The sequence below is a fragment of the Phacochoerus africanus genome, chromosome 11 (genome assembly GCF_016906955.1).
Source record: "Phacochoerus africanus isolate WHEZ1 chromosome 11, ROS_Pafr_v1, whole genome shotgun sequence".
Lineage (NCBI taxonomy): Eukaryota > Metazoa > Chordata > Mammalia > Artiodactyla > Suidae > Phacochoerus > Phacochoerus africanus.
In genome coordinates this window covers 7,520,653-7,526,976 of record NC_062554.1, presented here as the reverse complement: position 1 = coordinate 7,526,976, position 6,324 = coordinate 7,520,653, and positions in this window count along the sequence as shown.

Here is a 6,324-nt window from a genome sequence, read left to right as displayed (position 1 = left end):
TTTTTTAACAGATTTGGTGGCAGCAGTGGGACCAAAGGAGACTTCCGATGGCTTTAGGGATAATAAACACAAGCATTGTACCCACAAACCCTTTTGAATTCTCTCACAATTTCCAAAGGTTATGGATAAGTTCTTCTCAGTTCTGAGCTCTGCTTTCTTTGCATTGAGTTCCCAATCCAATTGACTTTCCACAGTTTGAAGGGGAAATCCCATCATTTGGTTCTACCCCCAGATTCCACATTGGGAACTGCTTGTGGCAGCTGTAATTCCCCATTGTTTGGAATCAGTCCACAGTTCCCGTTCTTTGGGATCTACTGGTTCAATCCTTTCTGCAACCCCCAGATTCCACATTAGGAACTGTTGGTGGTTGCTGGCTGGAGTTGGACTGGGTCTGACTTAAAAAACAGACTAGGTCACAGCTTAAACTGGATTGGGTCCATTGTCTTTTGTGTAGGTAAAAGCTATTGCTAATGGAAATCTTGGGAGCAGCCACAAAATTGATGGGCATAGTTTGAGCTTTTAAGAACTGGTAGAGTAGTTTCTGTTATAGCTCAGTGGGTTAAGAACCTAACCTAGTGTCAGTGAGGATTCAATCCCTGGCCTTGCTCAGTGGGTTGGGGATGCAGCATTGCTGCAAGCTGTGGCATAGGTCAAAAATGCAGCTCAGATACGGTGTTGCCATGGCTGTGGCATAGGCCTACAGCTACAGCTCCGATTTGACCCCTGGCCTGGGAACTTCCATATGCCTCAGGTGTGGCCATAAAAAGAAAAGAAAAAAAAAAGCTACTAGAGCACTTGTCACCTAACCCAAAGATTCTCTTGTTAAGGTAAGCTGTCACAGGAGTTCCCAGGTGGCTTTGTGGTTAATGATCTGGCATGGTCACTGCTGTGGTGTGGGTTCAGTCCCTGACCTGAGCACTTCTGCAGACTGCAGGCTCAGCCAAAAAAAAAAAAAAAAAAGCTTGAAAGCAAGGGCTACTATCAACTAAAAAAAAAAGCACAACATAAAAATGGAGAATTTTTTTTTCTTACAACTTTGTGTGTATTTATATGTTTATTTTTATGTCAGAAATGTTACCTTGGATTTTATCATTAAATGTTGGTTGTATTTCATTATGTTTCTTTTTCTGAGACTGAAATAGACATATGTAATTCCTTTTCTGATTTCCCTATTATTTTCTTGCTCTACTCCTTATTGTGTTTTCCAGTCTTTACTGTTCCTTGTGACCCTTCCAGTTTCCCCTTCATTTCAGTGATGGTTTCATTTTCTTATTTATTCTTCTTACGCTACATCTTCTCATGTAGCCTGACCTCTTACATCACTGTTTTGTGCTCTCAGTGCTAAATATTTCCACTAAGGGTCTTAGATTCATGGCACAATGTTTGGTCCTTGGAGTTCCCATCATGGCTCAATAGTAACAAACCCAACTAGGATCCATGAGGATGCAGGTTCAATCCCTGGTCTCGCTCAGTGGGCTGAGGCTCCTGCGATATCATGAGCTGTGGTGTAGACTGCAGATGCAGCTTGGATCCTGCGTGGCTGTGCCTGTGGCCTAGGCCGGCAGCTGTAGCTCCTAGCCTGGGAACTTCTGCATGCCATTTCTTTTTTAAAAAAAAGAAATGTTTGGTCCTATTTTCATCTTCTTTACAGCAATATTTTTTTCTGACGAGCATTCTTCACTTGTTCTTTTTCTGTTTCTTTCTTCCTTTTCTATTCTTGAATAGTGGTAGTGGCCTTGAGCTGGATTCTCTTTGCTAAGTCACTGTTGAAAGCGCCGAGCTATTCTGAACAAGGTATTTGCAGGAGGTTCATGCAGAAGGCCACAGTGGCTCAGTTCTGCACCAGCAAAATTTTGTCTTGATTCAGGGTTTTACATGAGATTCATTTAGCTTTTTACTTCTCAACAGCCAAAGGAGATAGGCGGCCTTGAGGTTTTTCACAAAGCAAAGGCGTCTCCTCCACTGCTACAGAGACGAACAGATGCAAAAATGCTTGTCTGTGTGACTCCTTGCTTAGCTTCACTTCCCCATCTTCCTATGATCAAACCAGATGCAGGGAAACTCCTGCCATTAGCTTAGGAAACCTGCTTTGCTTTTAAAAATAAGGGATCAGGTTGTGCACCTCGGGGGGGCCTCTCAGTTTCGCGAAGCATCTCTTGCTGGCTCCAAGCTCTGCAGCTGTGGCATCCTCTCCACTTCTTGCCACAGGAGGCCCACTTAGTCTCCACTGCTTCTGGCAGCCATTCCACCTATTCTTTGGTTTGGGGTGTTAGCTGCCTTCTAGTGTAGTGGATTATGGGGTTTGTGATTTAGTTTTCCCCTCTTTGTTATTAGCCAACTATTGTTGCTACAAGTTCTGGATCAAAAGTATCATGTGTGAACCTCAAGAGCAGGCTGGACTTGCCCACGCCACCCTCGCAGACGGTCAGGATCTTCAGGGTGGTCAGCACGTCCTCGTCCGTCCTGACGGTCCATCCTGACCCTGCTTGGCTTGGGCCGGCGGGCAGCCGGAGTCGGCCTCTCTCAACTCTTGGGGGTGGGGGGCCGTGCACGTGCAGTGCCCACTGCCACCTTCCTTTCCCACAGGGTGTTTAGGTTGCCGAGGACTTTTTTTTAAGTTGAAAATTGTATTTGGCAGACTTTCTGAGGACTTAAGCCCAGAAGACAGCCCCTCAACTCTGAGGGACTACTCTAAAGAGGTAAGGGAGGAGCCAGGACTTACAGGAGTTTGTACAAAACCAGATAGGACATCAAAAGATTACTGTTACTGAAAAAAAAAAAAAACCAGACATCTCATATTAATGAATTTAGTGCTTTTCTACGAATGGGAAGATGCAAGAGTCTGGGCTCGTTGAAATAATTCCTTTGACGTGCACCTTAACTGTCCAGGGCCAGTGTCCTGTCCTTTCCCGTCCTGAATCTTCGCAGGGTGCACCACTGGGGAGGGTGGGGATGGCGGTATTGATGGATGGCCGAAATATCTTTTGCATGCTCTTGTGGCAGGTGGCATTCTTTGTCCACACTCTCAAATCAAACAGAGCAGAACACCTATTTTAATCGATATGAGGAAGCCTTCAAAAGGCTTCAAAATTCCAAAATAACTTTAAAGATTTGTTGTAAAGGCTAGTAAAAAGTTAAAGACACAAAATGTACCTAAACCCAAAGACTATTAGACTCTTCCTAACTCCTGCTACTCCCCTCTAGCCTCCTTTGAGTAATCATTCTACTAGTCTTCAGTCTGAATTGTCTTTCTACTCAGAACTGACTACAGAACTGTAAACAAAAGTCTGCCAAGCTAGCGGCCCCTCCCCAAGTTGACAACACACTGAGGGATTTTCTGATAGACTTCTATGTTATTCCCTTAAACAGCCAAAGGGAACTAAAATTGAAATTAATGAAAAACCTTGCCCAATGCTGGAGCTGCAGAGAGGCTCCTGGGAAAACTGGTAGAAGCCAGTAAAGGGTGAGAATTCTTTCCAGATCAGTTCTCTGAAATCCCAACCTCTAGTGCCCAGTTGAGAGAGGAAAATAAAATTTTACACTGCCCCTTTCTTTCCAAATCTAGACCCACTTGTTATTGATCCTTCCTCTCCCAGGGATAGCGATTGCTTTCTTGCGCATCGTGTTTTTAGTCCTCAGAATGGGACTTGGCTTTGCACCTGCCTCGGACACACAGGGTGTCAGTTCTTTTGGCTATTTCTGGATCTTAGGAAGGTAGTACCCTTTGTCCCCTCATTGGGGACCCCTCTTACATCCAAGGAAGGGTTATTTAATACTGCCAGAAATATTTACTGTGTGTCCTGGCTGGAAACTAGTAAGATATTTAAGAGAATTTTTTAGGCCTTCTCCCTTAAGCTAAAATAAAACTATGTACCCAGAGGGAAAGAAAAGACTTCTAAAACCTCTGTTTGAAGGATTTATGAAAATGTTCCAGGAGTTCCCATTGTGGTGCAGTGGGTTAAGAATATGACTGAAAGTGGCTTGGGTCACTGCAGAGCCACAGGTTCAACCCCTGGCCTGGCACAGTGGTTTAAAGGATCTGGTGTTGCCACAGCTGTGGCATAGGTGAGCAGCTGTGGCTTAGATTCCGTCCTTGGCCCGGGAATTGACATATGCTGCAGATACAGCCATTAAAAAAAAGAAAAAATAGGAGTTCTCGTTGTGGCCCAGTGGGATAAGAATCCAACATAGTGTCCATGAGGATGCAGGTTCAATCCCTGGCTTTGCTCAGTGGATCAAGGATCCTGCGTTGCCGTGAGCTGTGTGGTGTAGGTCTCAGACACGGCTTGGATCCTGCGTGGCTATGCCTGTGGCATAGGCTGGCAGTTACAGCTCTGATTTGACCCCTAGCCTGGGAACCTCCATATGCTGTGCATCCGGCCCTAAAAAGCAAAAAAAACAAAAAAACAAAAAACAAAAAACGGTTGCTTGTGAGAGATGCAAGTGGGTAGGCAAGGAGACTCTGCCCTGAGGATTAGGTGGGCTGCAGTTTTATAATCCAAGGGGAGTGGGGGTGGAGAAAGATCACCTCTTAATCATCTTTTATCAACTAGTAGCTCCTCCTTGGTATCCCTTAAGAGAGTATTTGACCCTAAAAGGTCAAATAGGACTGTCATGGTGTTTATTCAAATCAGCAGAAAGGTGGTCCTTACACTCCTGTCCTTGGTCTGAACCTGAATGTAGGCCTCACCCCACCCCCGACCCGATGACCTGAGGCATATCTTGTGCCTCCACTAGTCAAGCAACCCTGCCTAGTTCTGAAGGCCCCTGGAGCAGTGAGCTCCCAGAGTCCCCTAGGTTTCCCTCTCCATCTGTGTCCCTTACTGGGACTCCGACAGCGACCTGTGTAACTGTCCTAGTCCATCCCTATCAGCCTCATGGCTAAAAGTTTCAAACAAAAGCTAAGCTGTAAGGCCTTTGTTTGTGTCTCTGTATGTTTATGTCTCGCCCCTTTCTGTCTCTCTCTCACACACACATGACACACATGTATGTCTTTGTTTGTAGGAAATAAGCTTCATTCATTCAACAGGAACTCCACAAACAAATTAGTTTTACTATAATTATCTTTGGTAAAAAATGGAGGCAATTTAGACAGAAAAAAATGTATTTGCCACTTTGTAGATATTAGATTCTAGTCCTGTTAATTATCTTTGAGATTTTGTTATATACCTGGAAATTTGCCTGGGTCCTGAATTCTTCTCGTTTCATCAAATGTCTGGCTATGATTCTCTAAACTAATGTTTCCATTTTTTTCTCCACCCTTCTGATTTGGAATCACTAAGAACAAAGATTAAATTTCCTTGGAAGTTTGCTATCCTAGATCCTCCTTGCTGTCCAGATGGCAGCTAAACTAGGGACTTGAACCTCGGGTACACATCTCACAGGTAAAGAGGACACCCCCTGAAGTCTGGTCCTCTACAGATGCTAGAGACCTACCACTCAAATTGACTAAGAAAAGAAGTAGTGACATCTACGTAAACTCCTTCCACATCAGGTCAACTGCCTACTTTAACTAAACATGATACCCTTTCTTCTTTTCTTTCTTTCCTTTTTTCCTTTACTCTGGCATTGGCCTAGAAAGATGACACCATCTTTCCCAGGACATTCCCAAGGCCACTGCCCAGAGGAATAACCTTTCCAGCTACTGAATTTATTAGCAAAAACTCCAATCTGTCCATTAACAGCGCCACCTTTGTAGAAATGGTGTGTGCCCTGACAGAGTTTATCCTTAATTGTGGTGGTTATCATTCTTCTTGGGCCTCTGCCTGCCTAGATGGCTGGCACGTAACTGGAAAGTGCCTCTTAGATAATCTAACTGTGCCCCTGACTATTTACGGATGAACTAAGATACCACATTGGTCAGCTCCCCAGAATTTATATCTTCAAGTTAGAAAGGACCTATCAGGAGGCATTCATGATTTAGGGTTTGCTTCCTTTGGCAGAGCCCTACTTGCCTACTTAGGAGTAAATGCAAACCAGGAACCTCTCCCCTTAACAGCTGAACGTACTGCAGAACTGCTCCTAAAACAACAGCTGTCCAACAAAAATGCTTAGAGTCTTTGGCTAAAGTTGTTCTTGATAGTAGGATAGCCTTTGGTTATCTTTTAACTGAACAAGGAGGTCAGTTTGTGCTGTGGTTAACACTATTTGATGCACCTGGTAGCTAGGAATGGTGCTAATAACTTAAACTTTGATCGCACCTCTCAGGCTAAGTCTGATCAAAAGGGGAAGGATTTTTTTTTTCTTTTTTTTTTGGCCATCCCTGCAGCATATGGAAGTTCCCAGGCTAGGGTTCAAATCCGAGCTGCAGCCACTGGCCTGCGC